At 42.3% G+C, this 18,594-nt stretch overlaps 1 protein-coding gene across 4 annotated transcripts in view; it reads left to right on the top strand.

Moving 5' to 3' along the window:
• Positions 1-18,594, top strand: part of B4GALT4 (beta-1,4-galactosyltransferase 4) — a 115,911-nt gene that overhangs the window by 23,480 nt on the left and 73,837 nt on the right. Inside the window, exon 1 of one of the 4 annotated variants that reach the window (XM_088464999.1) lies at positions 1,123-1,140. The exons of 2 other annotated variants lie outside the window; for them this stretch is intronic. The gene's annotated coding sequence lies outside the window, so the exon portion shown is untranslated. Of the gene's footprint in view, positions 1-1,122; positions 1,183-18,594 lie in introns of those variants that run through there. One more of the 4 variants, XM_088464998.1, reaches the window with a different exon arrangement.

Raw genomic sequence — 18,594 nt, 5'->3', positions numbered from 1 at the left:
TGTTATCTATGAAGATGTATTGCATAAATTATTGCTTAAAATGTCTAAAGAGCATGAAAAGTTTGATCTATTGCTAATTTTATGTTAATATATGGAGTGATGACATTATCTGTTCTGGGTGAAATAAATATGAATGTAAATCAAAATTAAGGTAAAGTTAGATGAGTATATAAAAATAAATAAAAGTGTGGATAAGGATGAATGTGAAAACTTATAATATATTCATCTATTCTATATTATTTATTTAAAAATAATATATTTGATTTCTTAAAAATATTTATTTAAAAATATTTGAGTGTATGTATTTTTTATTATTTTTATATTTTTTATTATTATTATTATTATTATTATTATTATTATTATTATTTCTATTCTTGCTTGGCTTTATTTTTATTTCGATATCATTCTTTGCATATTTTTTGGGATAGATTTTTCTAGTTATATTGTACTTATAATAGTTATGCATGTATTACTAAACCGTTAATATGCTGATGTTGGCCTCATATTTATGTGCAGCTTTGAAATGTAATCTGCTGTGGAATAGTGCTGCAGCTAGACCACAATATGTTAATGTGGACACTAAAGTACAAATAATTAAAGTGGACATTGGAATCATATGCTATAAAGCAGGGAACATTCATTGATCCTATATAATTTTGCTGAAACATTGAACAAAGCCAAACACTAAGGATTACCTATTGGAGTCTTTAGCGCACACTAAATTGCTGGATGACAACAGCTGATCGCTATTACCGACACATTGAACAAAGCCAGACACTAAGGATTACATATTGGAGTCTTTAGCACACATACAATATGTGTGCGCACTAAATTGCTGGATGATAACAGCTGATCGCTATTACCGACACATTGAACAAAGCCAGACACTAAGAATTACATATTGGAATATTTAGGGCACATACAATATGTGTGCGCACTAAATTGCTGGATGATAACAGCTGATCGCTATTACCGACACATTGAACAAAGCCAGACACTAAGGATTACATATTGGAGTCTTTAGCACACATACAATATGTGATCGCTATTACCGGCACACCAGTACTTATAGAGGCTGCTGCAATAGAACCCTACACCTTTTTAGGAAGCCGCCGACGGGCCTGAGAGGCGGAGAAATGGGTAAAGGATTGCCCACATGTGGAGAGGCTCAAGAGAAAGAAGGTTTGGCGTGGTATCGAGGGTTGCGGCTTTGTTCTTAGTACTATCTCTAGCAGATACCCACACTAGTGCCTGCATAGTACTGTATGCTGACAATCTAAGCAACATATCGCTATGTGATGGATTGGTAATTCATGCAGTTCTTTGAAACAACAATCTTTGAGTTCTAATTACATATAAGGGATACCACGAGGGAGTGAGTTTTTGGATAGCAATTATTGTGCATGCATGCTCCTTTATTTTATACTCTCCCTGCCAACCATGCCCAATGAATCCACAGCTCATGATTTTAAAATTGGAATATTCAATTTATTAATACTGGATCACCATTTCCCTGTGTTTTTATTACCCACAGACTTGATCTCACGGACTATGCCATATGAGTTTTTAGAAATATAAGTGATACATTGCTACAATTGATAAACTGGAACATTAGGACTGTTTTTCTCTTAATAAGGTTGAAACATTTTTACAAATTGATACAACCTTTGATAATATCAACTATGTATTCTAATATGCAATTTGAGGATTGTTCTCTAGTACCGTATTTGTGCTAGTTTATATTAGATCTATATACAGTATGATTGTGCTTATTGGCCAATTGATGCATTCCAATTTTAATCTTTATATAATTGGTGGATTTCTGTTTTTTCATATTTTATTTTTTATCTATTTGTTTACTTTTTTTTCATATTTATTATTATTCTTTATTGTTGTTATATAAGTAATAAATTAATTTTAGATTGACCAGTGCCTCTAATACTTTTTTAGTTTTTTCTGGTTACAAATTGTTGGGGATCCAGTATTCCCCAACCTGAGTAGGCGCTGCTGACAATTGATGCATTCACATAATTGGTGGATTTCTGTTTTTTCATATTTTATTTTTTATCTATTTGTTTACTTTTTTTTCATATTTATTATTATTCTTTATTGTTGTTATATAAGTAATAAATTAATTTTAGATTGACCAGTGCCTCTAATACTTTTTAGTTTTTTCTGGTTACAAATTGTTGGGGATCCAGTATTCCCCAACCTGAGTAGGCGCTGCTGACAACTGATGCATTCACATAATTGGTGGATTTCTGTTTTTTCATATTTTATTTTTTATCTATTTGTTTACTTTTTTTTCATATTTATTATTATTCTTTATTGTTGTTATATAAGTAATAAATTAATTTTAGATTGACCAGTGCCTCTAATACTTTTTAGTTTTTTCTGGTTACAAATTGTTGGGGATCCAGTATTCCCCAACCTGAGTAGGCGCCGCTGACAATTGACTTTTGCTATTTTTATTGTGAGCCATAATTACCTAGAAGGTTAGCGCCTATTGTTTGTGTATTCTATCTTAATCCGGTCCTATGTCTAGAAATATATGTACAGTATCGAAGAAGGGACGCTGATAAACTGGTGTTACAGGAATTATAATCCATTGTACACAAACTATATGATGTACATTCACAAAAGAACATTGGAGGTGATATACATTATAACTCAATATTTACTTTTAGGGTGTATTTATTTGTAGTTCATGGTTTGTGTCCATAAGGACAAGCTATATTAGGCAACCTTTATTATAGTGTATCATAGCTACAGTATATTGATCCTATTTTATAGTATTTATACATAAAGCCCAGATTACCCTCACAGTGCCTTGAATACAGAAACCTATTTCCATTCTGTGACTGTCAGAGCTACTATGGATTTTTTGTTTTTATTGCAGCAGAGATCTCGCCGGCCTCCTGCCCTGACTGTCAGCCACATACAGTAACTATACATTACTGCATGTCAATTTAATAAATTCTCCGCATAATGTCGTGATACATATACAAAGTAGTATAGTGTTAGCGCTAGAAAATTCAATGCTCATACCTGTTTAACAGATAACTATGTATATATTAATGCTGCACAACTCTGCCGACCAGCATATTACAAATTAAGTTGTGTATTAACAAATAGGCCCCAAACACACGTAACTTATTTGCTGTATATTCAGTGAAAACACCCCCTTTTTTTTGGGAGGGGGGGGGCTGTGGCTTCCTGTTGTCTCCCTTCCCCTCCTCACATATAGTCACTGCCTCTGTCACGTGCAGCCTGTCCTCACTAACACATCACTCATCTCCTGATATACTCTGTGCTGCTGGGTTGGAACCCTGCTCCTCCCACTATGTACAGCGGGTAAAATAAGTATTGAACACATCAACATTTTTCTCAGTAAATATATTTGTAATGGGGATATTGTAATGAAATTTTCACCAAATGTCAGCAACAACCCATGCAACCCACACATGCAAAGAAATCAAACCATAGATGTCCATAAATTAAGTCATGTGAAATGACACAGGGAAGAAGTATTGAACACATGAAGAAAGGGAGGTGCCAAAAGGCATGGAAAGCCAAGACACCAGCTGAAATTTATCAGTAATTAGAAAGCAATCCTGCCCCTTGTCAGTGCAATTTAATATAAGCTGGTTCAGTCCCAACTGATGGACTTAAAAAAGGTGTCCCATTACCAAGTTGTCACACCAAGAAACATCTCATGATGGGTAAAAGCAAAGAGCTCTCTCAAGACCTTCACAATCTTATTGTTGCAAAATATACTGATGGTATTGGTTACAGAAGGATTTCTAAACTTCTGAATGTTCCGGATTATGGCCCCAACAGTGCTCAGTGGAAGTCGAAAGAACATCATTTCACAATAAACCGGCCAGGACCAGGTGCTCCTTGCAAGATTTCTGACAGAGGAGTGAAAATAATTTACAAGGGTATTCCTGCTCAGAGCAAGAATTAAAGACTAATTAAGCCTATTCTGGGTCATTCTTAAGGAAAATACTAGATAAGATATTGATATGATGCATAACGTAAAACTTAGCATTTAATAAAGATCCTTTGTAAGAAAAGAGAGAATTCTATTTTAGAGAGAGAATATGCAAAAAATACAATACAGTATATTAAAATGAGAAGAAAGTGTGTGTGTGTGTGTGTGTGTGTGTGTGTGTATGTGTGTGTGTGTGTGTGTGTATATATATATATATATATATATATATATATATATATATATATATATATATATATATTGTCTCTTTAAGTTTTTTCTAAGTCCAGAGGAGTGGCGCTCATTGGAGGATATATATATATATATATATATATGTGTGTGTGTGTGTGTGTGTATATATATATGAATCCACTTGGGATAAAATTTGGTAAATTAGGTGATTACAAATGAAAACTGTGTGTATGTATGTGTGTGTATATATATGAATACACATATGAATCCACTTGGGATAAAATTGGTAAATTAGGTCATCGCAAATGAAAACTGACAGACAATCACAGCAATTGGTGAAAGAATTAACCAATTACAAACCAACAATGAATATATATGGTAATTTCCACATATATGGTAATTTCTTAAATAGTTATGTCGAAGAGTAAAAGAAAGGGCAAAAATAAATGTATATTTTTATGTATCACCTCTTTCCCTAGATCATAAATTGAATAATCATAATTTGGGAGACACACAAGTCACAATTTTACGCAGTGGGCACAGTAACTAATACACAAGTTGGACAATAGAGTGGACAAGAAAAGTCCATGAAAGTCAGAGAGAGAATAATCAAAATCATCTTTTAATGGATGTCAAGAACGGCCCCAACTAAGAAAATGGGGACAGAGACTTGTGTAAAAGTACTGGCAGATAGGTAATACAATAGACCACGGAAGGAAGTAAGACCTGGGATACAATTGTCCACGCTCACTTCTGCTTTCGCCTGTCTAAATCAAACGGGATGAGAGAGTGATTGATACGTTAGTCCCAGGGGAAAGAAAGCAATGCTTCTGCTTTCTGGGATGTCAACTGTGTCTCTCCCCTGTTACCATTGGGCATAGCAGGGGGGATATACAGAGAAAAGTGCCCAGATGAGAGAGCTTGTTGGAGGGAAAGAAAAGAGAAGAGAATGTATTACAAATATCACAATGAAGGCCTGGGGTTAAATACCAAGGGGCAGTCAATAACGTTGACAATAAAGTAAAATCTGTTGCATGGAGGTTGACATATGATACTTCCTATGTCAGCAAGTATGAGAATTATATCTTAGAATAGGCAAAATAAGTTATTTAGTAGTGATTTACCTTACACATGTGTGTAAGGAAACTGGGCATGGGTATGTGCTGATAAAAGCAAGACCTGGAAGATAGGAACGCAGGATCCACTCCTCTTCCCCCTTCTGAGGGGTGAGAGTGCTGCGTGTGTTACCAAGGGAAGGAAAAGGATAGCGCTGCCGCTGTTTGAGAAGTCAGCTGTGACTCTCCCGTTACCTGCCGGCATTGCAGGGGGAGTCGCATGCTGGGGGACTCAGACAGCAGCGCGATGAGAGAGATAGAAAAGTACCTGGGGTCCGTGGTCCAAGATCTGATGTCTGCGGTGCAAGTGTGTGGAGGGTGACATGCAATCTGAAAATAGATGAGGAAGGACGCGTGTGTGAGTGAAAAGAATTATCAGAAGAGTTGTCCAAGAGCCAAGGACCACTTGTGGAGAGCTTCAGAAAGACCTAGAATTAGCAGGTACAATTGTTTCAAAGAAAATAAGTAATGCACTCAACCGCCATGGTCTGTATGTACGCTCACCATGCAAGACTCCATTGCTGAAGAAAAAGCATGTTGAAGCTCATTTAAAGTTTGCTGCACAACATTTCGTCAAGCCTGTCAAATACTGGGAGAATATAGGGCCTGATTCAGAGCTGAACGCTCTGACCAGAGCGCTCGCTCTGAATCAGGGCCCTCCTCCATGAAAATGGAGCGGCCTCCTGGACGCTCGTATAGCTGTGGGTGACCACCCACAGCTATAGCGAGCGTCCATGATGATGGTCGCGATGGTCTTGACCATCGCGACCATCGGACTTGCGACAGCACGCCATCAACATCGACAGTACGCGCCCTTTGGTGCGAGACCCGGAGCGATGGAAAGCCCGTCGCTCCCCGGGTCTCGCGCATGCACACGACGGAGCTCCCTCATAAGAGAGAGGCCTATTGAAGAAGCTGATTTAAGATAATTATAAAGAGGTGTTCTCACCATGATGAAAGCTTCATTGTAATACATTGTAAAGTATATGGGTCAGGGATGCGCTAATCCACGGTAGTCGGGCTGTAATTATAGCTGCTGGGCGAAGTGAGGGCTCTACGGAACCTCACTAGGGGTATATATGGAAATGGTGGAATTGGACACCAAGCGCATATAATAGCCTGTGCCTCTGGCTGGAGGACTAGGGACCTCATTCAGAGGCGGTCGCAATAAGCGATTGCTGTCTCTGAATGAGGGCGGGCGCTTCTGGTTTTTTTGGTGCGGCCTCCTGGTCGCAAGCTAAGCTGTGGGTTACCACCCACAGCTTAGCTAGCGACTAGGATGATGGTCGCGATGGTGATCACCATCGCGACCATCGGGCTTACGACCAGACCCTAAGGTTGGGTCTGGGCACTCGTAAGCCCCAGGGAGCTTCCTGCTCTGATCGAGCAGGAAGCTCCCCACTGACATCACTGATGATGTCAGTGCGACCGCCCACAAAACGGTAGCCGTTCCTTAAGGAACACCTCTGTTTTGGAAGCCACCCCCTCGGCTCGCCTACAAAAAGGGGCGAGCTGTCGATCAACATCGACAGTTGCCCCTTTTGTAGCAAGCTCCGGAGCAAGAGAGTTTCTCTCTCGCTCTGGGGCTTGCACACGCGCAGTGCGGCCGCTGTGCGTGCGCAGGGCCACCCATTGACCCGGTTGCGAGCACATCGGTGCTTGCGACCCGGTCTGAATGACCCCCTAAGTCCTGTGATCGATAACTATGTCAACAATTTTAAGCAGCAAAGTCAGTACAGTGGACTTAGGGCCTGATTCAGACCCGGTCGCAAGCGATGAGCGCTCGCAACCGGGTCGATGTTTGCCCACTGGGCTGCGCACGACGGAGCCTGCTCCATCGTGCGCATGCGCGAGACCCGGCTAGCGACGGGAGCTCCGTCGCTCCCGGTCTCGTACCAAAGAGGGCGAGCTGTCGTTTGGTAGGCAGGGAAGGGGGGTGGCTGGCCAAACTGAGGCGTTCCCGAGGAACGCCTGCCGTTTGGGGGCGGCCCCACTGACATCACCAGTGATGTCCAGTGGGAGCGCTTCCGGCTCTATTAGAGCTAGAAGCTCTCTGGGGCTTGCGGCCACGAGACCCTACCACAAGGGTCTCGTCGCAAGCCCGATGGTCGCTATGGTCTTGACCATTGCGGCCATCAACCTGGCCGCTCGCAATAGCTGTGGGTGGTCACCCACAGCTATGCGAGTGGCCAGGAGGCCGAACAAAAAAACCCACCCTGATTCAGAGCGAGCGCTCGTTCAGAGCATCCGTCTCTGAATCAGACCCTTAAAACCTTAAATATGGTATAATATGAAAAAGAATATAAAAAGATTAAGGATATGACCGATAGTGCACTCGTTATCTAAAATCCTATAAGGAGATAAAGATGATATAAACGTACACTACGTTGTCTGGTACAAATTAATTTATTGGAAGCAATCCTGATAAAATAGAAATGTAAACTTCACTATATAAACACATTAAAATACATTAGAATCTCAAGACAAATGTCCAAATAACGTTCAGCCTGTATATGGAGAGACTAATACCGGTATACAACATTCAACATGACATATCAACAATGGTTGAAAACCACAATGTAAGTGGTGTGCTGTGTGATACGCTGGAAGCGATGGGACTGAGATGGTGTGGTTGATGCCACTGTACACCAATGATCCCCACTGCACTTAGAGTATTTGTCCTGTGCGTGTGGTTTGTGTTCAGTGCCGTAATAATAGGGCTCCGGTACTATGTGATAGGAGAGTCAATGCTGAGAAATCCCTTTCCCTGGTGTGCAAATACTTTTTTGTTCTTCTGGTGTAATACCTCTCTGGATCTGTAGTGCGGTCCTTGAGTACCGTGCGGCTTGTGTCGGGATTGATGTATCCGCAATTGACGCGTTTCACCTGTAAGGCTTCTTCAGGATGACAGATACAGAGTCTCCAGCTGGGGCTCTCTTTATACCGTCCTAGTTCTGAGGCTGTTCTGGACATTTTTGAAAAGGGATGGTGTCTGTTGTTTGCCCATAAGCTAATCAGTTCATTGTGAGGCTGCTTCAACCATTTTGGCAAAAGGAAATATCTGTTCCGAATCCCAATACCTACTCCATGTGAGACCACAAGAACCCGGCTAGCAAGATCTTCACCAATAACAACCACCCGTTGTTCCCTTAGAACTTGGATACGTTCACCGGTACTGAGACGGCCGCCTGGACCTATGCTCGGGGTAGTAGCGGCTCACATGAAGGTACAAAGGAATTCAATAGATGAAATGTTGGAACAGATGCAGGTGATGGTAAGGCTTTGAGGAAAGAATAGTGGATATTTGACCAATGGTATGACTTGAAGTGGTTTAAAATAGCACAGCAGTCGATGGTGCGGCAATAGTATCGATGGTGCGGCAATTGTGCCGATGATGCGGCAATAGCTGTTAGTAAACAGTCTAGGTTTTGGCAATGGCTTTGGGAGACGATGATGCGGCGAATGTGCCGATGGTGCGGCAGTTGTGCCGATGGTGTGGCAGTAGTGTTGATGGTGCGGCAATAGCCGTTAGTAAACAGTCTAGTCTTTGGAAATTGCTTTGGAAGCTGATGATGCTGAAAATGTGCCGATGGTGCGGCAATTGTACCGATGATGCGGCAATAGCCGTTCGTAAACAGTCTAGATTTTGGCAATGGCTTTGGGAGACGGTGATGCGGCGAATGTGCCGATGGTGTGGCAGTAGTGTTGATGGTGTGGCAGTAGTTGTTAGTAAACAGTCTAGGTTTTGGCAATGGCTTTGGGAGCCGATGGTGCGGCAATAGTGCCGATGGTGCAGCAATAGCCGTTAGAAAACAGTCTAGGTTTGGACTGTGGTTTGGGAGCCGTAGGAAGGCTGATGCGCCGATGGCAGCACGGGGGCTGCTTCATGCGGCTAGGAAGCCGTATGGAAGTTGATGAGCTGTATCACGAGGAGAAACAAACCAACTGACCATGCAGCAAAGCCTATGAAACTTAGACACGCTATAGTCGGCACAACTGCAATAGTCCAGTCAGTATAAATAGGCTGAAGTCCCAATCGGGTTTGCACTTGTGGAATACATCACTTGCATGCCGATCGCCTAGCAACAGGAACAACTGAAGTAACCCTGTTCTGTCTGGGCAACCTGTTGGAAGGATTCAAGTTGTGACCGCGACTTGTAACAATATCCCCATAGTTTTCCAGATACTGATAGTGGTATGTTGAGTAATGTCCTCTGCCCATGCATATGCATGCAAACCACTATCGGTATCTGGCAAACTAGGACGGTATAAAGAGAGCCCCAGCTGGAGACTCTGTATCTGCCATCCTGAAGAAGCATTACAGGTGAAACGCGTCGATTGTGGATACATCGATCCCTACACGGGCTGCACAGCGCTATTTCGCGGCCGTCTCGGGAAAGTCTGCTGGCAGACTGTTGGCACTTCAGGACTCTCAAGGACCGCACTACAGATCCAGAGAGGTATTACACCAGAAGAACAGAGGTATTTGCACACCAGGGAAAGGGATTTCTCAGCATTGAGGACCTCATTCAGAGTCGGTCGAAGCGGCCGCACGGTCGTACGCCATCGATGTTCGCTAAACTGCACATGCGTAAAGTTCGCAATGCGCGTGCGCAAATTAGCTGCTACGATCAGAAATTTCGCTCTCCTTGAACACAGCCAGGTCGGTAGTTTGAGTGACAGATTGAGGCGTTTGTGGGTGGTAACAGGGGAAGGTGCTTGAAAACGGGGGAGTGGAGATCCGAAAGCAGGCATGCCTAATTATGCGAACGGCGTTTTATGGGAGTGCATAATTAACAAAGTAGTGTCATGGCACACGTGACATGGGAGGTTTTTACACTGACATGATCGTAGAGCTTAAGAGAGGGTATGGTCAACCTTAAGCTCTACGACCAGTTCCGTTGGTGCCTGATGGTCTTGATTAATCCTTATATGCCCGGAGATGACGTGTAATGCGTACGAGAAGGGGGCGTATTTTTTGTCTTTCGGCCGCTTCCTCCCCTTGGTCGGCCAGCTACCGATCCGATCTTAGGGACGCAACTTGCAAGTGCATCATTTGCATGTCCGGCCCCTTTTCCCGTACGACCGTGCGGCCGCTTCGACCGACTCAGAATGAGGTCCTGACTCTCCTATCACATAGTACCGGAGCCCTATTATTACGGCACTGAATACAAACCACACGCACAGGACAAATACTCTAAGTGCAGTGGGGATTGTTGGTTTACAGTGGCATCAACCACACCATCTCAGTTCCATCACGACATATCAGAACATAGGGCCTAAACGAGCGCCCGCTCTGAATCAGGGCGTTTTTTTTTTTTGGTTGCAGCCTCTTGGACGCTCGCATAGCTGTGGGTTACCACCCACAGCTTATGCGAGCGTCCATGATTATGGTCGTGATGGTCAAAACCATCATGACCATCGGGCTTGCGACGAGACCCTTGCGGTAGGGTCTCGTGGCCGCAAGCCCTGGAGTGATTTTGGCTCTATCAGAGCCAAAAGCACTCCCACTGACATCACTAGTGATGTCAGTGGGGCCGGCCCCAGACGGTAGGCGTTCCCATGGGAGCGCCTCCGTCTGGGCAGCCACCCCCCTGGCTCGCACACCAAAGGGGGCGTGCTGTCACTCACCATCGACAGCACGCCCCCTTTGGTGCGAGACCCATAACGACGGCTTGGCCGTCGTTATTCGGGTCTCGCGCATGTGCATGCGCATTTGGGCAACATCGACCCGCTTGCGATCGCTCAGCGCTCGCGAGCAGGTCTGAATCAGGCCCATAGTCTATCTGCACTTTCACAGACCCCCATGCAGAGTGGTTTTGTGGTTTTCAATCATTGTTGGTATGTCATGTTGAATGTTGTCTAAATGTTGTATACCGGTATTGTTCTCTCCATATACAGGATGAACATTTGTCTTGAGATTCTAATGTATTTTAATGTGTTTATATTGTGAATTTTACATTTCTATTTTATCAGGATTGCTTCCAATAAATTAATTTGTACCAGACAACTTAGTGTACGTTTATATCATCTTTATCTCCTTATAGGATTTTAGATAACAAGTGCACTATTGGTCATATCCTTGATCGTTTTATATTTTTTTTCATATTATAGCATATTTATCGTTTTAAGTCCACTGTACTGACTTTGCTGCTTAAAATTGTCGACATCGTTATCTATCACAGGACTTAGGGCCTCATTCAGACTTGCTAGCAAGCGATTGCTCATTGCTGGTGATGTTTGCAAATGTGCGCATGCGTATAGTTCGCAGTGTGCGTGCGCAAAATACTACGAGCGATCGGGATACGCTCACTCGCCCTGCAAAGACAGCCCAGAGGAGTGAGTGACAGGAGAGCCCGTTTGTGGGTGGTAACAGGGGCAGGGCAGTAGTAATGGGGGAGTTTAGTTGCGAACGCAGGCGTGTTTAAACGCCGTTTCAGAGGCATGCATAATTAACAGCCAGCGCTATAGGACACGTCACTTGTTAGAAATATACACTGAAGTGCTCGCAGTGCTTGTGGCAGGGTATAGTCAAACTCAAGTGCTGCTATCGCATCCGGGGTTTTATCGATGTACCAATGGTTTCATGCACTTCCTGGAGATGTTGTACGCAAGTGGGCGTCTTTAGACAGGCTGGTGGGTGTCTACAAACAAAAACTGATCGCTTTGGCTCTATATAGGGCCCCTTCGGCCCAGATACGAGTGAACGGGATTTTGTCGACCGCTTGTCCACATATCGAATGGTACTTGCCAGGGCTGCCCGCGCTCTCCCTTGGTTTTTGTAATGTGCATGGAAGCCCTGGCGAGAGCAATTAGAGCAAACCCTAATATAACGGGCCTTAAAGTGGGTTCACGAGACTATCATCTTGCCCTCTTTGCGGATGACCTGCTAGCGATATTAACTAATCCGGTTATCTCTCTCCCTAACTTAATGAGAGAATTCCAGCGTTTTGGGGATCTCTCTAATTTTAAGATTAATTATAGTAAATCTGTTGCCTTAAATGTCACCGCTTCGGTTGAGACAGTGTCTGCACTTAGTGCCTCCTTCCCCTTTAAATGGCAGGCTTCTTCTCTTAAATATTTAGGCATATGTATCCCTAGACTTATATGTGACTAACCATACAACGTTGCTTAGCTCCATTCGTAAAGAATTGGATCAGTGGAGTCTGCAAGGGTTTTCGTGGCTCTGTCGTCTAAATATTATCAAAATGAATATTCTTCCACGCCTCTTGTATCTATTGCAGACTACACCGATTGCACTCCCGTCTAGCTTCTTGTCTGAAGCACATACCCTCATCCGAAAATTTGTCTGGGCGGTAGGAAGCCCAGATTTAAACATGAAGTGCTTTTTAGGCGGAAATGTCGGGGAGGCCAACAATTGCCAATGATATCCACATATCATCAGGCCATTATACTCCGGTAGAGTTCTGGACTGGACTCGGGGCACCGTGGGTAAGCAATGGGTGGAACTGGAGGTGGAATCGTCCAATCTTCACTTGAGCACTTTGCCGTGGTGCTCTAAAATTGCTCGTTCCACACACCCAATAGTCGGCCCTACATAGGAAATATGGAAAAAATTGCGTGCTAAACCTGGGATTTCTTCAGTGATATCTCCTCTTACTCCTATCCTTTATAATCCCCTTTTCCCGGTTTTCCTCCACATGGTCTGATGCAGGGATTTCTAGGGCAGGCCACCTTGTGTCCAATGGTCAATATATAACCTTTTCAGATTATGTACCAATACTTCTCTTACAAACCAAAGTCTCTGGCCTACACTCAGATTAGACATTTTGCCTCTTCTCTTGGGGGTCCTTCAGTATTTGCTAGGGATATGACACCCTTTGAATCTGTGTTCACAGCGGCAGTCTCCCACACATATAATTTCGGGTAATTACAAGATCTTTTTACATAACATGTTTGAAGATGACCCTCTTTTTGTAAAGGCCTGGGATAGAGATTTTATTAAAAAAGACATTCATATTAATTGGGATAAAATGTGTTTCAAGTTACTAATATGTCTTCCAATAGTTTGGAGATTTGGGAAACGCAGTATAATTTAATGACAAGATGGGACCGCTGCCCGGTCATTCTCCATAAATGCTATCCCACGGTGTCCCCTCTCTGTTGGACATGCTTTGGGGAAACAGGTACGATGATGCACATCTGGTGGGATTGTTCACTAGTTGCCCCCTTTTGGGTAGGGATAATAGCCTTGGCTTCGGAGATATTAGGCTACTCTGTACCATCTGGACGGACTTCTGTTTGCTCTCCCATATATCCGACTCCCAGTTTGCTGGCGCTCTCTGATTCCTCCGACAATGTGGGATTGTTGTCAACGCCTTGACTTTTATATGACCATGGATGATGTCCTTTGGTGTTTTATTTACACTGATGTGAATGGTAAGATATTCTCTGTACAGCGCTGTGGAATATGTGTGTGCTATATAAATAACTTGTAATAAACAAACAAATAAAATTTAATGGGTGCAGGGGTAATAGTGTGAAATATAGATTGGTACTATTGTTTTTTTACAGTGGAACTACAGGTGCCGGCATGCCTGCCCTTTGACACTTGTGGAACTACAAGTGCCAGCAGGTGGCCAGCATCCGTACCCCTACTGTAAAAAAAAAAACATAGTAAAAAAAAAAAGGCAGTACACACACACACCGTAGAAATTATAACTTTATTACTTACCTAATACACTTAAGGTGCGTACACACTGGCCAATCAGGAAAGACCGTACGATCACGACATTGTAATCGTACCGTCGTTCCTGATCCCCTGTAGTGTCTGCACTGAACGATCAGTCGTTCAGTGCAGGCACAGTCCATCATTCCTGAACATGCCAATCTGTCGTTATCGTCAGATTGGCCTGCATGTTCACGCGATGGTCAGTGTCAGAAATGACCAGCGGTAGCGCACATCGCTGGTAGTTTCCGTCATTATAGTGCACGATTACTGAGCGATTGCACGATTACGATGTCGTAACCGTGCAATGGCTCAGTAATATCGCCCAGTGTGTACGCACCTTTACACATACTTACCTTCTGCCAGATGTTCGGTCCCCTTCTCCAAGTAGAATTCCCACATTTTACCTGTGAATAAAAAATCCTATACTCACCTTCTTCCTGGCACAGGCCGGTCCCCTTCTCCAATCGTCTCTACTGGGTCTTGGAAAAAAAAAAAAAAAAAGTATTTTACAAGAGCAATTAGACATGTAGAGTTGTATGTGTTAACGCCGTCTCAACTGCATTTCAGATGCGTACATAAATTATCCACTGCTTACCCATACGCAGTGTGAGGTCTCATAGCCTGCGTGGATGTTAGCAATTTCTGCGTATGGTCAGGGCTTGTGCAAGTGTGATGGGTCCGATGGTACTCGATTGTACTGATGGTTTTGCTATGCTGCTGAGTATTACGGATGTGCGTGTGGTAAAGTGGGCGTCTTTATGTAGTGCTGCATTTGCATTGTGATTGCAGTGCACTGCCTTGCTATCGCAGTTGAACTGCGTGCGTACGCAGCATTGAGATCCGTAGTGATTCGGGCCCATACTCCATTAAGTGTGACTGAGCAGTGCTGCTGACTGTGATTAGTGCACCACCATACGTGCGCACCATCCAATCTGACAGCAATAGAGAAGAGTGTGCCTCTGCCTCATATGGAGCATGAAAAATGGAAACTATTAATGTAATGTGGTGGGACATGTGCTTTCATTTAATGGTGGGGCCTATTCATTTAGATGAGGTGATGGGGTTATATAATGCTGGAGTGGTGGGGGGGCTACTAATTGGAATGTGAAGCAGAGTATGTGGTACGTAGGGCTGCTTATTATGTGTGAATACCTATATAATGGGGCTGATATTTGGAAATCAGATTATTAATTGTAATGGCATTTAATTTGACGTTGGAGGTGGGTTTGAAGCATATTTGCCAAGTCCGCTTATAACAAGCGGAATCGGGCTCGTTTTTTCCCAAGTCGCTTGTCGCTTGTTTTTGGGCTTGTTTTTTTTAGGTTGCTTTATTTTGGGCTTTACTTTAAGGTCGCTTGTTGTGGATGAATCCTCAACTCCTCCGGTCAGCAGCAATGAGTAATTCAGTAATTATGTTATCTCCTGCTGCTGCCGGGTTTGTGAACATTAGAGCAGAGACACTGTGCAGACTGAAGTGGAGGTCAGGTAGGAGTTGTCACAGAAGTGTGTTTATAGCGTCTATTACTAACCCGAGACTTGGGGGTCTATTTACTAAGCAGTGTTAGGAGACAGAGTGAAAAGTGATAAGGTGCCAACCAATCAGCTCCCAACTGTCATTTTTCAAACACAGCCTGTGAGATGGCAGTTGGGAGCTGATTGGCTGGCACCTTATCACTTTTCACTCTGGGTCTCAGTCATACCCGCTCGCGAGCGCTGTACGCTCGCAAGCGGGTGGATGTTAGCCAAATGCGCACGACGGAGGCGCCTGACGCATGCGCGAGACCCGAATAACGACGGGGTAGCCGTGCTATCGATGGTGAGTGACAGCACGCCCCCTCTGGTGGGCGTGCCGGGGGCGTGGCTGCCCAGACAGAAGTGTTTCCATGGGAACGCCTACCGTCTGGGTCCGGCCCCACTGACATCACTAGTGATGTCAGTGGGAGTGTTTTTGGCTCTGATAGAGCCAAAATCACTCCGGGCTTGCGGCAGACGAGACCCTACCGCAAGGGTCTCGTCACAAGCCCGATGGTCTTGACCATCGCGACCATCTGCGAGTGGCCAGGAGGCCGCGCCAATTTTAGGTAGGCCGGCCCTGATTCAGAGCGAGCGCTCTGGTCAGAGCGTCCGGCTCTGAATCAGGCCCTCTGTCTCTTAACACTGCTTAGTAAATAGACCCCTTGGAGAGACAGAAGAAAATAGAAATCCATCCATCAGCTGTAGAAGAAGCACCTGAGAACACACTGAACAGCCACAGGCTCATGTTACTTATATTCTTCACCCACTGATTTATTTTTATCTGTCTGTATTATCTATATCTCGGCATATGTAGTTATATCATTTTAAATGATCAGTAGAAGTTACATTTTCCAATGTGTCTTTTTTATTTCTCTTATACCAGACAGTCCTAATTCAGGTTGTTCTCACCACATTTAAACATATATTGTATTCATACTTAGCGCTTGATCTATCTTAATTTATTCTTTAAAGTAGGTTTTATTCACCCTATTATGTAAGCACAATCACATGTAGTGGGTGAGCCAGAGCATTATATTATTAGAACCTTCATTCAATCTCTGGATTAATAGCAGTATGTCACAGGCATAGCAACTTGATTAACAAGTGATCCCACTAAGTTATTGTTGCCATACAGCTACATTCATCTCAGCCCTCTACATTTAGTGCACATATGATTTTTTACAGCATATTCAGTGGAGATATAACAATTTAAAAAGCTTATGTCACGCTATGCATCGGGTGCCTCTGCCGCCCTGACGCGCGTTTCGCTTGTCAGTTTAGTCATAGATGCAACCCGAACATCAGGCTGCCACAAGCTATATCCTTGTTTCCCTCCAATCCCTGTCTAGATTCAAGATGGACATATTAACCCAATGAGAAGCGTCTGTCAACGCTCTCATTGGCTGTTACGATCTCTATTGCAAAATGTATGAAAAATACATAGTAGAAGGATAAGAAATTGAGTGTCTATTTACACTTATCCATCCTGTCTTTATAATTGCATATGATAAATAGTTGTTATATTCAACATAATATTACTAAACGCTATATCAAATTAATTATAACTAGGTATATTACACCTATATAAATATTATCAACTTAGAAATATTTATTACTATTAGTCTATATTCATAAGACCCTAAAAATTAATTATTAAATTAAGAAGATAAAAGAAATGCAAAAAAGGTAAAACCTAAAAATAACGTGTCCGTTACTATAACATCTTATTAATGTGATGTGATATATACCTATAATCCACCTAATATAATGTGTAAATTATTACTTTATGTGAACTTAATATAGTGTTGTTATTATTATTGATAATTAATGTAATAGTATAATCTAGTGGACATAATATAATGTCATATTAATGTGAATTATGCTAAAGATTAATACAGTATATAATTTATCCACTCGTGAAAAAATGTTTGTGAAAAAAACCCACTATAAATTGCCTCCAATCTCAATTATTATATTCATATACTCTATTAAATGAAGTGATAATACCTCCTATGACACCAATTAATGACTAAGAAAAATATCATATGTAGTAATTCAAGTATTTACCTACACATTATATATATATATATATATTTATATATATATATATATATATATATATATATATAAATATTTTGACCACTACCATACTCCAATTTTTATTTTAATTACTATAGTTCTCAATATCGACACAGGAGTTAATTTCATACACCCCATAATTAATATTATCATTTAATCCTAATGGCTGTAGGCCACCTAATAGAAAGATCAGGTGACTCTCTCCCTTGGGTAATATCACCCCCTCTCATCCCAAGATATATTTTCTCCACCCCAAACGCTTTCATATATTTTGGGTCTCCATTATGTTGATCATAGAAGTGTCTTGAGACCGAAGTTAGTTGTTTAAACTTTGCCAAATCTGATCTAGAATTCCTTATATTACTTTCATGCTCAAGTTCTTTGTTTCAGGGGTCTGGATGTCATACCAATATACCTTTTCTCACATGGACATGTGATGCAGTATATTATCCCGGTTTTATGAATATAGACTAATAATAATAAATATTTCTAAGTTGATAATATTTATATAGGTGTAATATACCTAGTTCTAATGAATTTTATATAACATTTAGTTGGGTAATATTTATGTTGAATATAACAGCAACGTATCATACGCAATTATAAAGACTGGATGGATAAGTCTAAATAGACACTCAATTTCTTTTCCTTCTAATCTGTGTTTTTCATTCCTTTTGCAATAGAGATCGTAACAGCCAATGAGAGCGCTGACAGACGCTTCTCATTTGGTTAATAATATGTCAATCTTGAATCTAGACAGGGATTGGAGGGAAACCAGGATATAGCTTGTGCCAACCTGGTGGTCGGGTTGCATCTATGACTAAGCTGACAAGCGAAACGCGCATCAGGACGGCAGAGGCACGCGATGCATAGCGTGACCTAAGCTTTTTAAATTGTTATGTCTTCACTGAGTATGCTGTAAATAATCATATGAGTGCACTAAATGTAGAACGCGGTGAGCGCAGCCTGAATTCCGATCAGTGTTACAGGTTGCACAGCTTAATAAGGAG

The sequence above is a fragment of the Taudactylus pleione genome, unplaced genomic scaffold, assembly GCF_031769625.1.
Source record: "Taudactylus pleione unplaced genomic scaffold, aTauple2 ptg001784l, whole genome shotgun sequence".
NCBI classification, from domain to species: Eukaryota; Metazoa; Chordata; class Amphibia; order Anura; family Myobatrachidae; genus Taudactylus; species Taudactylus pleione.
This window is presented reverse-complemented; position numbering and strand designations above follow the sequence as displayed.